General features: G+C 36.5%; 1 protein-coding gene across 16 annotated transcripts in view; it reads right to left on the bottom strand.

Annotated features, from left to right (window-relative positions):
• MTMR3 (myotubularin related protein 3) overlaps positions 1-14,933 on the bottom strand; it is a 137,781-nt gene that overhangs the window by 62,155 nt on the left and 60,693 nt on the right. For 3 of the 16 annotated variants that reach the window (XM_087857210.1, XM_045791313.2, XM_087857211.1), the window contains one exon: positions 5,616-5,651. The exons of the other annotated variants lie outside the window; for them this stretch is intronic. The gene's annotated coding sequence lies outside the window, so the exon portion shown is untranslated. The remainder of the gene's footprint in view (positions 1-5,615; positions 5,652-14,933) is intronic. 16 annotated transcript variants of the gene reach the window in all.

Raw genomic sequence — 14,933 nt, 5'->3', positions numbered from 1 at the left:
TGGGGATGGGAGGGATTAAAGGTGGGATAAGTTCTGAATATACTCCACGAAGGAGACTCTGTAATAACACTGAATTTCAAACAGTTGGGTTAGTGATCAATACTTAAAATCATTGCTATCATTTAAGTGGCTGAAACACTGACAGCTGCTTTTCCAAAAGCGGACCCCAAATGTGAGAAATCAAAAGCAAATTAATTATGCTCTAGCATTTTTAGACATCAAAGTCCAGCTGCACTTCAGATGAATGTTATTGCTTTTCCCATGTCAAGTAAGCAAAAGGAAGCCCCAACCATGTTCTCAAAAAAGATTAACTGTGATCACCAATCTTAGCAAACTTGATTTGTACCTTTATTTTTTAAAAGATTTTATTTATTTATTTGGGTGGGAGGGAGAGGGAGAGCAAAAGTCGGCGGGGGGGGGGGGCGCAGGCAGAGGGAGACGCAGACTCCCCGCTGAGCAGGGATTCCCATGCAGGGCTCGATCCCAACACCCCAGATTATGACCTGAGCCAAAGGCAGATGCCCAACTGACTGAGCCACCCAGGCGCCCTTGATTTGTACCTTTTAAAATCATTTAATGTACAAGTATCTTCCTTTTAAACTTAATCCTTATACAACAGGATAGGAAAGGAGGAGGGGGAGCATAAATCCTACGTGATGTCTTGGTGAAGATATTTTCTGATGGTGACCAGAAAAAGATTAAAACCACGGATCACAGCCAGCGCCTGGGTGGCTCAGTCGGTTGAGCAACCAACTCTTGGTTTCGGCTCAGGTCATGATCTCATGAGTCGGGAGATGGAACCCCACTTTGGCTCGCTGCTCAGTGGGAGTCTGCTTGAGGGTTGCTCCCTCTGCCCCACCCCAAACTCATGTGTATGGTGCTCTATCTCTAAAATAAATATATCTTAAAAAACAAAAACACTTCTTCTAAAAAGGGTAAAAATTAAATGATTTTAAGAATGCAAAGATCTTTTAGTGTTCTGACTTACTCTTTATAATCACTTCTATAGCAACACATTCACTTCATACCACTCGGATATATTAAATTATTAATAGGATTGTAAAGGAATTTCTAATGTGTAATTAGTAATGTAATTTTCTGACTCCATGTCCTCCATGAGAAATCACATGGCAGGCAGCATATTACTACTGAAATTAAGAATTTAATTTTATAAGGCAGCATTTAAGTTCATCATCTTAAATGAAACATTCCCTATCTCCCAAGAAAGAAAAAACCCTTACAATTTAACAGAAAACAGAAGACATACTTAAGTCCTGGATGTTAAGAGGATAGAAAATCTAGGCATTCAAATCACTAGAAATTAACTGTATTTTTAAAGCCAAACAGATCATTTTATCTAAGTGCCAGAGGTAGTTCAATATTTATAATCACTATGGAAAGATCAGAAAGACTAGCCGCCATGTCGGAAAAATGTTTCCTGACTTTTGTTTTTTTGACTAGTTCTGAGGTCTACCTTTGAGAATTTAACATAAGGCAAATTCCTGCACACTCATATTAATGTCCTGCTTGCTCCCAATTAACCTCTGATAAAGAGGAAGGAAGTTAACTTTGTTTCCCCCTGCACCTCTCCTTTCTTCTCCCCTATCTTGCCCCAAATCAGAGTTCTCACTGCCATTGCATAGATCAGTGTTCTATTTAAAAGAAAGAAAAATATTCCTGATTTCTGACCTATAGCTCCTCATAGACATTTAAATTTTCTTAATTATAATTTTCTCCCTTAACGTATTATATGATTATCTCTTAACATGAGATTGCAGACTCTGTCCCTGCTTCCTACTGTCCAAAGAATAAAATTTTAACTGCATTTTTTGGGACAAAACACCGAAATGACTAATCTCTATGAAGAGAAGTAGTTTTACAATAGGGTCTCAAAAAGTTTTTAAAAGCTTAAATTATGAATTCCTATTGCTTAGGTACTCAATAGAAAAAGAAAACTAATCAAATGAGACAGGTAGCAAAAACCAAAAATGCAATAAAAAAAAAAAAAGGCAACTAAAAAACTAGGCAAAATTCAACACACCAATGTCATTTTGAAACCTGCAGAATTACCCAGCTTATTCTAATATGCTTTGCTTCAGGACCCTGCCCTAAATGAACAAAACAGAATCTCCAAATTTCACCCTTTTCATAAAACACCAACCCTCCCCACTCACAGTTGCATAAGAGGTTTCTTTTCTAGAAAGACAACTTAATTTGAAGGTCAGTTTACCATGGGAACACAACAGTGTGCCCATGTATAAATGAGCATGATTTTCCTGTTTTGCCTAAGTACTCGAGATGTTTAATGCCAATTTGGGGATATATAAGTAAACTACACTCTTCAAGAAAATACCTATCAGTATCCCAAACCCAGCTAATCTGCATATTGCTTATTAGTATATTGATAATATATTAGGAATGTTAATGTTCCTCTCCCAGTCTGTAAACAGACTGTCCAAAGTTGTGGTTCTCTCCACTCAGTTTTATGCAGAGTAACGAGCATCAAAATAGACAAGGAGCAAGGGGCACCTGGAGGGCTCAGTCAGTTAAGCATCTGCTTTGGGCTCAGGTCATGAACTCAGGGTTCTGGGATACAGCCCTGCCCTGCGGTGGGCTCCCTGCTCAGTGGGGAGTCTGCTTTTCCCTCTCCCTCTGCACCTCCCCCCTGCTCATTCATGTGCTCTCTAGCTCACGCACTCTCTAATAAAGAAAGAAAATCTTTTTTAAAAAATGCATAAGGATCAGAAAGCTGAATGAAAATGCAAATCCATCTTTTAGGCATACAACTTAATGAAGAAACAGATTTGAATTTTTAGCTGCTGTATTCACAATTAAAAACTGTCTTACTCCAGCAAGCCAATAGGTACACCCAAGAGAAGAGAGACAAAATTCACGTTATAGAGGCTATGTGCAATGAAAAGAATCCACTCTTCTACTGGCATAGTTAAAATTAATATTCTGGCAATTAGGTAGGGGGCTACTCATATTTTTGAAAGCAAGCCAATAAAAACCCAAATAACCTCCAGTAACCACACACTACAACGCAGGCTCTGTTTAAAATGGGGAGCTCAAATACCTACTCTTTCGAAGCAGTTCTCAATTACTAAATAGCCAAAAGACCAGAAACTGTCCTGACCAGAACACCATCTTCTTAAGACCATCATTTTAAGACCATCCAACTCAACAGAACCCCAGAAAAAGATCCACCCTCCTTTTAAACTAGTAACTTTTATCTCATGTAAACAGATAGCAACATGTGACTGCCATTCCAATATATAAAGGAAGAAAAAAACTTCCAGCTAAAGTCAAAAAGTAGAATTCATCAAAATGCTTTAAAGAAAAGGAGGGCGAAAGTACTACGTTAAATCAGGGCTAATAAGAAATAAGCTCTTAAGCAAAAGGGATTTCTCCCTTTTTGTTTTTCAGTAACTACACTTAAAATAACCACTCCAAAAACTCAAGTCATGGGTTCATAATGAAGACAAAAAACAAATTTCGAATTTAAAAAAATTCTTAAATTATCATTTTGCTTAACCCATTAATGGGGAGCAAGGGGTAATAAAAGAGCATACTGGCTTAAATTACTTCTATTCATACTAAACATATTAAAATATTGATAAAATATTCTCTAAAACAAGATGAAAAACTTCTCAAACATACAACCTAATCTAAACCTATTCTGCACAAATTATGGAGTATTCCAAGTATATTGTTTATACATCACAAACTTAAGTACTATTCAATTCAACATGAAAAAAACAATCCACACAAATAATTCAAATTCTCAAGTTTCCAATAAGCATGTGGACATAACTGTTAAGAATAACATCACACCTCCAATGTCAATCAGCACCACTCGTAAGTTTCTTGCATTTTTCAACCTGAAACTAGTTTGTCAGAGAACTAATGCCTCAAAGAGGCAGAAAGAATAATTTGTTTATACAGTTCTCTGGTAAACAACAGCAGGCCTATGACTGAACAACACATTGTGTACTACTGTTTTCAATCAGGACACTTACATATGCTAACATGAAAAGAAACAGAAGACCTTAGAAAGAGCTTACCCTTTTTCTTTTCTGTTGATTTACATCCTTAATATTTAACCCAAACCCTACATTCTACAGCATATAGTTATATTTTCGATTTACCAGTGTTTCCATGGCGTGGTAAACAGACCATTAGCAATATCTTAAAAGGAATACGAATACCTTAAAAAAAAAAAAAAAACCACCCAACTGTATTTATGATAATGAACACTGAAAAAAACATTCTGCATTTCATGGACTCAGATGCCATCAAATTCAAAGCACACTATTAAATTTACACACCACTAAGAAAGAAAAAAACTCCAATTCAATTATAACATGCTACTGATTTTAAGATGCATTCCTATTTAGTATACAGATACTAAAAAAAAATCATGTAGGTAATATATTAATGAGGTCTAGGTGATACTGCACTATATGCTATTACAGATCATCTATAGAAACTATTACACAACTATCTTTCTTCAAGCTGCTTTATTCTCTCATTTTTCTTCGTAAGACTTAACTTTTCAATCCATTAAAGGTCTGAAACCATTCACAAGCAGACCTGACCAGGGCTACATGCAACAGTGTCTAGTCCTTCCTCCACACAAAAGATAAACCTCTAAGGTTTCTGCTACCACCAGATAGTTTTGGCACATTCCCCAACCCCAGCTGCTATTACTAGCACAGTACCATAGGGTACGGGGTCTCCTCTGGACTGTCACTGTAGCACATATCCTAACTCTACATACACTTAACAAAAATCCATCATCAGCCTCCATCCCCTCCCCCCACCATTCCTTCTTTCTTAATATTCCACTGGAAATCTTGGTAGGCCTAGGACTTCAAGGCTAGCAACGATCTATTTTCAGTAACAAAATCTGATGCCAACTCCTACTGCTTTCCTTGAAATGCTCTATTTCCATCTTTCCTTTCCATGACACCAGTATCACCACCATTTGTTCTCGTTAACTGATTTGCAAACATTTGTTGAATTAAATTTATGTAGACCTTAATTACCTAAGAAACAAAATAACCAGTTATAACTGAAGTTACAAAAGAACTGGTCCTGGTCAGTTCCTCTTTTAACATCACCTGACATATCCAATCCAAACAACAGAAGTTTCACTAAAACATCCCTATATAAAAAATATGCCCTATGACATTTATATCCAGAATGAACAACTTGAAGCTGCTTTTAAATTTTCCATGCATGAGCTTTTGTCATTGCTATTACCTCTACCTGATTTGCTCATACTGCTTTGTCTATTTGGTGAAATACTATGAATCCTTCAATTCTTTCTTGAAAACAAAGCGTTCACTGTGAAAGCTTCCCTGCAGAGTTCATGTGCACTTTCAATATAGCTCTATTTTATAATACTAAATGTCATTATGATTATTTACATTTCTATCTGTTCTACTAGACAGATTATGATTTCTTATGAAAGGTCATTTTCCTATTCAACAATGAAACTCAAGGGCCTTACACTATGCGTTAATGAGAGGCACTACAATATAGCTTATTAGGTAAGATCACAGGTTCTGGAATCAGGCTGTTTCGGATGTGAATTTTGACTCTAAACTTACTTGTATCAGTTTGGGAAGTTCACGAAGTTTCCTCATCTGTAAAACGGAGATAACGTTAGAAGAGTTACTTGCGCTAGTACCTTCAAATCAAATGAACACTAATTCTGACAAGAACAAGAAACACAATCAATAACTACTTTTTGAATTAAAAAAAATAACTTAGGTAAATACAAGAAATTAACCATAGACTTCTATTTACCTACCCATTAAATAAATGTCTGAAGCACACCCATGTCCATTTAAAACCTCTATATTCTAGTTCTTATCATAAATGCAACAGTTCTACATGTCTTCATATAGAATAAGCCCTTATAACTGATTTATAAGTTTCCAATATGCATTATAAACCTTCGAAGTCCACAATTAAAAAGCAGTATGTGATTTTGCTGAAGCAAAAATTCTAGTAGCCATTTGAGACTTATGAATGAGCCAAGCAACATTAACCACTATTCTCCACACATTATCAATGAACTCTCAGGACACTATCATTCTGTTTGTCAACCCAAAATGAGGCCCTTCCCTCTCAAACAACCAGGTCTGCCTCAAATGAGGATCTTACTCTTCCCCTCTAGGACATTCTATGTTCATTCCAAATTTCTTGCCATTGTTTATGTTGTTTCCTATATACAGACTGGTCTTTTTTCTACCAACCAGATCAACAGAGCTCTTCTAGTATTTTAGGCCACTAAACTTTTACTGCATTTTTGCAGGTACACATGATTTAGCATTTATCCTCTTTTATCAAATTCCACTTTTCCCCCTCCTCCAAATCTCTCTCCCTCCCTCTCTCCTCTCTCTCTCTCTCTCTCTCTCAAGACACATAGTCTGCAAGTTCCCTCAAGAGCTACTCAAAATGTTTTGATTAGTCAATGAAATAAAATTTCTCTCTCTTTAGGGTTTTGGGATAGATCATAAAAACTTCTCTCATAAGCAATTAAAAATAGCTATAGGTGATAATTCTCATCAATTATGGGAAAATAAAGTGCTTCCTACTTTCATGTTCCAAAACTAAGCTAAAAATAGGTGATACGTGATCATAATTAATGGTATAATGTCATTCGACTAACACATAAAGACTTCTTGAAGTGACTAGGAACTTGGTAACAGCTGCAATATCAGTCCTGAACTAGTATTAATAAAAATGCCACTTTTGAAAAAAAAAAATGCTGCTTTTGTATAAAGTGACAGTGGTTTTTGTAAAGATAAAAAACACTGCTTCAAGGCAATGATATGGAATATAAAAGTGACAGCAAGAGGGACTTGGTTTTAATCCTCTTTGACTTCTTTGAGGCAATCATATAAAAGCAGGAGTTCTTATGATCAAGCCATTCCTAGAAAATCCTTTTTACGTTCCATTCTTTGTGTAGTAATTTTGCTTCTCCCCTGAAATCTGAATTCCTTCTCTGTCCTTTTCTCAACTTTTCCTGAAATAACAAAGGAAGAGCAGACAGGTTCACAAACTGGTGAGACTACACAGTTTCTTCCAACTTGAAACCAAGATAATTTTTCAGTTGTATATATTTAACAATTTCTGATAACTGGCAAAGAACGTGAATGTACTGCATCCACATGAATAGCTAACTCTACAGTACCAGAAAGCAATGATAATAATATTGGGCATGCACTCTGGAAAACAGTGTGGAGGTCCCTTAAAAAGTTAAAAATTGAGCTACCCTATGACCCAGCCATTGCACTACTGGGTATTTACCCCAAAGAGACAGACGGAGTGAAGAGAAGGGCCATATGCACCCCAATGTTCATAGCAGCGTTGTCCACAATAGCTAAATCGTGGAAGGAGCCAAGATGCCCTTCAACAGATGACTGGATTAAGAAGTTGTGGTCCATATATACAATGGAATATTACTCAGCTATCAGAAAGAACGAGTTCTCAACATTTGCTACAACATGGACGGCACTGGAGGAGATAATGCTAAGTGAAATAAGTCAAGCAGAGAAAGACAATTATCATATGATTCTCATCTGTGGAACATAAGAACTAGGAAGATCGGTAGGGGAAGAAAGGGATAAAGAAGGGGGGGTAATCAAAAGGGGGAATGAAGTATGAGAGACTATGGACTATGAGAAACAAACTGAGGGCCTCAGAGGGGAGGGGGGTGGGGGAATGGGATAGGCTGGTGATGGGTAGTAAGGAGGGCACGTATTGCATGGTGCACTGGGTGTTATACGCAACTAATGAATCATCGAACTTTACATCAAAAACCAGGGATGTACTGTATGGTGACTAACATAATAAAAAAAACATAAAAAAAAATAATATTGGGCATGGTACTTAGAAAAAACAAGGCCATTTTTTTTTTAAATAATGTTGGTTTTCATTTTTGTTTTTACAGTGACAGCAAGAACAGAGAGAGAAAACATTATCAATACAAGTATAACCTCATACTAATGGGCCAACTGAGACCAACTGTTAAGGATGTCTTTAAGCAGGGGTGCCTGGGTGGCTCAGTCGGTTAAGCATCTGCCTTCAGATCAGGTTATGATCTTTGGGTTCTGGAATCGAACCCCGCGTCAGGCTTCCTGCTCAGCGGGGAGTCTGTCTGTCTGTCTCTCAAATAAATAAATAAATAAATAAATAAATAAAATCTTTTTAAAAAGGGGGGGTGTTTCAAGCAGCTAATTTTATTGAGCATGCCTCTATATGCCCAGCACAGTTTTAAAAGTATGTATTAACTCAATTAACCCCACAATAATTCAGTAAGGTAGCAACCCTTATAGTTTGAAAAACAGTTGAGAGGCGCCTGGGCAGCTAAGTCAGTTAAGCATCTGACTCTTGATTTTGGCTCAAGTCATGATCTCAGGGTCATGAGATCAAGCGCCACTTGGGGCTCATGCTAAGCATGGAGCCTGCTTAAGGTTCTCTCTCTCCCTGTCCCTCTGCCCCTCCCTCCCTTAAACACACACACACACACACACACACACACACACACACACACACACACACAGTTGAAAAAAAACAGACATACAGAAAAGTAATTTTCCCAAGATTATACCAGTTAAGAAGCCAGAATTCAAACCCAAGCATTCTCGCTCCACAGTTTACATTATAAACATTGATGCCATTCATTAATATTCATTAAATAAGTTTGTTAATATAGTAAAATTTGATGCTAACTATATTCCTCACAAAGTGAACCCAAGTAAGTAGCCCTTATATATTGAGAATATGTTTCTTTTATACTACATGTGCTATAATATTTTTCAAAAAAAAGCACTGGCTTTATTAAGTTTCATTTTCCCACAAAACTAAAGATTTTCATCAGTGTTTTATGACCCACCATCTTGAGAATACTACACTTGTTCCTAAGTATCTTTATTCTTTACAACCTCTTCTCCCTTGACAAGATAGTTCTGAACTCTAATTCCATCCTCCAAGTGGCTGACAAGTCATCTGTGAAGTTAATGAGGATACTCCCCATTTCATCATCTGTATCACTCTCAAGAACATTATATAGTAGAGAACACAATCCTAACCTCTTTATAAAACCATCTGTTGTCTCCTATCTGATAGCAACCCGCCAGTAACAATGAATATAAACCTCCAATCCACTTTGTACCATTTAGCAATAAGACATTTTCAGTCCCTATAGACAAAAATGCCACCAAAGATAATTAGAAGCTTTTGTAAAGTTAAAATATATCCACTGCTTGTGTCTGTTCCACAGGCCTGACCCTATCATAAGATATTACTTTGTAGGACTAACTGACTTTCAAAGCTATGCAGTTTGTTATTTCATCATCTTTAAATAAAATCATCACAGGTTATTTTTTGGGTCAAACACCCCAAGATTTTTTTTAACTTTATTAAAGTATAACTGAAGTAAAACAAACTACACATTTAAAGTTTTTGCTTTTCTTTTTTCTGTTGTAAAATATACATAGCTACAATTTTAGCCATTTTAAGTGTACAACTGAATAACCTTAAGTACATTCACACTGTTGTGCAATCACCACCACTATCCATTTCTAGAACTTTTTCATCATCCCAAAACTTCCTCATTTTTAATGCTGAGTAATACTCCATTGTCGGTATATACCACATTTTGTTTATACATTCATCCACTGATGGACATTTAAATTGTTTCTACCTTCTGGCTACTGTGAATAGTGCTGCTATAAACATTGGTGTATAAATATCTGTTAGTCCCTGATTTCACTTCTTTTGGGTAGATATCTAAGAGCGTAACTGCTGGATCATATGGTAATTTCATGTTTAATTTTCTGAGAAACTACCACACTGCTTTCCCTCAGCAGCTGCACCATTTTACATTCCCACCAGCAATGCACGAGGATTCTAATTTCTCCATATCGTTAACTCATTCCCACTTTTTTGATAATAGCCATCCTAATGGGTGCGAGGTAACATCTCATGGTTTTGATTTGCATTTCTCCAATGACTAGTGATGTTGAACATCTTTCCATGTGCTCACTAGCTATTTCTATAATCTATGTGAAGAAATATCTATTCAAGTCTTTGCCCACTTTTTAGGTGGGTTGTTTTTTGGTGTTGAGCTTGTTTCTTTATGTATTCTTTATGTGTGTTTCTTTATGTATTCTGTAGTAATCCTTTATCAGATATATGGTTTGTAAACATTTTCTCCCATTCTCTAGGTTCCTTTCCATTCTTGATAGTATACTCTGATGCACATTAAGTTTTTAATATAGTTTAAATTTTTTTTTTTTTTTTTTTTTGCTGCCTGTGCTTTTGATGTTAGATCCAAGAAATCATTGCCAAATGCAATACCATGAAACTTTTCCCCTATGTTTTCTTCCAAGAGTTTTACAGTTTTACCTCTTAAGTTTAGGTCTTTGATTCTCAATTACCCAGATAATTATGAAATCACAAAGATCATGCTTTCAAATCCAAAAAAATTTTTGTAGTTTAAGTGTTAGGTGAGACTGAATAGAATCTGTGCTATGGAAACAGTCATAGATACACAAAATGTTAATTTATGCCCTGTATGTAATTTTTGAACAATTGTAAATATGTAATTGATACAGCCATACAATGGAATACTATGCCCCTGTAAGCACAGAAATGGGTGAATATCCCAGGTTGACCAAATCATAGCTTATTCCCTCAACTACATGATCCAAGGAGAAAAACAAACAGAATCCTCCTCTTGCGCTTGGCTGGCACAGTTGGTAGACATGCTACTCTTGATCTTGGGGTCCTGAATCTAATCCCCACACTCAGCATAGAGATTACTTAAAAAAAAAAAAAAAAAAATCCCTCCCTTCTTTTAGAATCATGGTTTCCAAGCTGTGTGCTGAGGTACCTTGGGGGGTACCACAGTAAATTCACAGGGGCACTACAGGGACTCTTTAGTTTTTGAGGGAAACAGCAATAATAGACGTATGTGGACCAAACAAACTGAGATGGTTCATAATTTCAAAACTAGCACAAAAAACATTCCTTTCAATATTTAAGAAACAGGGTTTTTAAGCAAGTTGCTATGATAAAAAACCAAGTATCATATAAAAATCAGTTCCGAACAGGAAAAAAAGCCAGAATATCTGATACCAAAGTTTGAGAATTTGTACAGTACCCAACAGGCATACATATTAAAATTAAAATGTTTTCTTTGAAATTACATATATCAATTTTCCAAATAGCTAAACTGTTAGGAAATAAACACTTAAGCTGTTTGGCCCTAACTACTTAATAAACGGAAATACTACTATTTCTTTTGGTGAAGGGGCACAGTGGAAAATATTACTGAGACACCAAGAATAAGAAGAGACTCTGGACTGTATAGCCATGAGCCAGGAGAAGCCTGAGAGAAATCACACCAAAGACCAGAGAGATGCAAAACTAGAATAATTAAGACACTGTACCCCCAATTCCAAGTCCTCTCTCTGGCTGTCACAGTTTTTCAATTATATGAACTGCTCCAGTATCCTGCCAATAAAGACACACCTTCTTTTATTTAAGCTCTAATTCAGTTTGTCAGCAGCAACCAAGAGTCCTGAATAACAAAATCAGATGATTCACATATTCAGCCTGATTTCCTTAATAAAATCATAATGATGTACACCAGATTTTTTTTTTAAACAACCAAAGAGACAGAATTCAGGCATCACTGTAACTCAAATACAAATCATCCCATTTACTATGTCCTGTATTAACTGAATACAAGATAACTATTAGATATTGCATACTTAGACAAAACTTAGTTTTTAAAGTTTTATAGATTTATTTTGAGAGAGAGAGAGAACACACGCATGACAGAGAGCACGCGCAGAGGGGAGGGGCAGAGAGAGAGGGAGAAACAGACTCCCCACTGAGCAGGGAGCCCAACTGGGGCTCAATCAGCCCCAGGATCCTGGGATCATGACCTGAGCTGAAGGCAGCAGCTTACCTGACTGAGACACCCAGGCACCCCTATAGATTTCTTCTTGACAAAAACACTCATTAAACTTTCCTAGATGGTAATACAAACTATACCATTTTTTTTCTTTCACACTAAGGCTACAAATTAGATAATTTCTCAGTAATCTAAAACTCTAATATACTTAAAAATTACAGCTTCAAAGAAGGAAAGTAAAATATTCTATTTTATGATTACAAGAAATCATCAAATATTTTCTTAAATAATAACTCATTTCCAGAAATTAACGTGGATCTTATATTAAATTTGATTTCTGGAGAAATTTGCTTTTATTAGAAATCAAAGGCAGTAGTGATTTTAGCAATGAGCACAATTAATAGTTCATTCATTGTAACTGTTAAACAGATATTTCAGAGATAAAAGTAAACATTTCCAAAAATGAGAAAACCAGAAATATACCAATAGAAAATAGCAACTACAGCTAATTTCTGTGTTCTGTGATAAAGCATTTATATAGATCTACTGCAAATAAAATTTTACCAGAAAGAAAAGTAACCAATCAGCTGGCTAGCACTCAACAGTTTTACCTGCCCATCAAGTATTCTGCCTTGCTCACATTAGCTAAAATTCTTAACAAAGAACTTGCTCCTCGATGAATGTCACTTTACTACCATCTTGCTTCCCCAGAGTATCCATATGCATATTCATCCTGTCCTGTTTGTGTTGTGTCCATATAAGTTGGACTTGGGGGTGCCTGGCTGGCTCAGTCGGTAGAGCATGCTACTCCTGATCTCAGGGTCAAGAGTTCAAAGCCCACAGGGTATAGAAATCACTTTATTTTTTTAAAAAGTTGGATTTTTAAGATTTTATTTGCCAGAGAGAGAGAGAGAGAGAGCGAGGGAGTGCACAAGCAGGGCAAACGGCAGGCAGAGGGAGAAGCAGGCTCCCCGCAGGACTCAATCCCAGGACCCTGGGATCATGACCTGAGCCAAAGGCAGTGGCTTAACCAACTGAGCCACCCAGGTGTCCCTGGATTTTTTTTTTTTAATATTTATGTAATCTCTACACACAAAGTGGGACTCGAACTCACGACCCCAAGATCAAGAGTCACATGCCCCACCGAATGCGCCAGCCAGGTGCCCCTGGATTTATTAATCTTATAAATAATATATATGCATGTGCATACACCCATATTTAGCCCCAGTCTGTAAAAGAAAATGCAAATTTTTCCCAGACTACTTTCCTTTTGACAAATGTCTATTTCATGTAGCACTACTTATTAATAATTATCTATTCAGTATTATTTAAATATGTTTCGTATTTAAAGTGCCTCTTACCACAATGCAACTCCGATCTGATCAGACGGCCTAAAATGTCTAGGGTAAAGCATAAGAATCTAACGTTTTTAAAAGCTTAAATGTAAATCTGTGAAGACTTGTCATTCACATGTTCAACTGAACCTCCCCAAAAGAGAATCTGGACTATGCAGTCTACTAAATTGTATAAATTCCTGGAGGCCTAAAGATGAAGAGGAAAGAAATATATAGATTAAATGTTTACTTTAAAAAAAAAAAAAAAAAAAGAGGAGCACCTGGCTGGCTCAGTCGGAAGAGCATGCGACTCTTGATCTCAGGGTTGAGAATTCAAGCCCCACAGTGGGTGTAGAGATTACGAAAAAAAATAATAAATAAAGTAAAAAAACAAAAATAGAAAGGTAGAGATAGAACTTAATACTCTGGATATATATTAATGGAAAGCAACTAAGGTTTGCAATAGTTCATTGTTCTATCAGTCAAATAAGAAAAGAGAGGAATGAAAGCAGGAGATGAAGAGGAGAAAACAGGGCTCCCAGGGATAATGTGTATCAAATGAAGAATCAAGTGATCTTCATACCATGGTGCATACACACAAATTTAGGTTAATCATGTCTCCCTCCCAATGCAAAATATGTTAGCTCCTAGCTGATCTAGTACATCTCTGGTTTTAATCTTTCCCATTCATTCAAATCAGTTACTACTGAACTACTTTCTAAATTTTTTAACCCTAATGTTCCGACAATAATTTTTGAAATTATTCCTTTCACTACCTGACGGGCAGATCCAAGAGCCACTCCAGGTTTCTTTAGAATTTTAATTCCATCTTGCACTTACATCCAACTATGAAAAGAGCTAAGATTTTTTAAATATATTAGACAATATTTCAGATTATCGCTGGGGTGAAATGGCAGTTTCAAGTGGGCTCAAAGTTTGTCCAGGATCGTTAATTCCCTGTTTCCATTCCAGCACTGCTGCATGTTTCTCCTGCTTCTTTATCCAATGCTTCTCAACCTAGCAACAGAACAATCAAGCCTTCCTGTCAGTCCACTACAAAACTAATGGGGGTAATATTAGATAAGTTAAAGCAACTTTCATCCCAGGATGAAGTCGAGTCACAAAAATGAATTAACAAACTTCACAGTGTATCTTAAGGTCATATCTTAACCTTTAACACATCAATTCACACTACAACCCTGACCCCAGTTTACTGTATAACCCAAGGTAACTCCCTCCAAGTCTATGTAATCAAAGTTCAAATTTTAAGCAGAAAGAATCCAAACACACAAAATCTTAGTACAAAATCCTCAACAGAAACCCCAAATAAAGATTAAAACACTTCTAGCAACAATGAGTAATTCAAATCACCAACCAGGCTAAAGACAACTCAAAAAGCTGGATAAAATATTTAAAATTATCTTAAAAGTGGTTCATTCCTGGGTTTGGCACACAAACTAATAAAATAAATCTTAAAAATAAAATAAAGGGGCACCAAAAATAAAGCTCCGCATCAGGGTCCCTGCTTGGCAGGAAGCCTGCTTCCCCCTCTCCCTCTCCCTGCTGCTCCCCCTGCTTGTGCTCGCTCTGTGTCAAATAAATCAATTTTTAAAAAATAAAATAAAATTCTCTTAAAAGCAAGACATGGGGGCGCCTGG

The sequence above is a fragment of the Ursus americanus genome, chromosome 30, assembly GCF_024610735.1.
Source record: "Ursus americanus isolate L20-20 chromosome 30, mUrsAme1.1.p, whole genome shotgun sequence".
Taxonomy (NCBI): Eukaryota; Metazoa; Chordata; class Mammalia; order Carnivora; family Ursidae; genus Ursus; species Ursus americanus.
The sequence above is the reverse complement of the archived record's forward strand: the minus strand, read 5'-3'. Positions and strand labels throughout refer to the sequence as shown.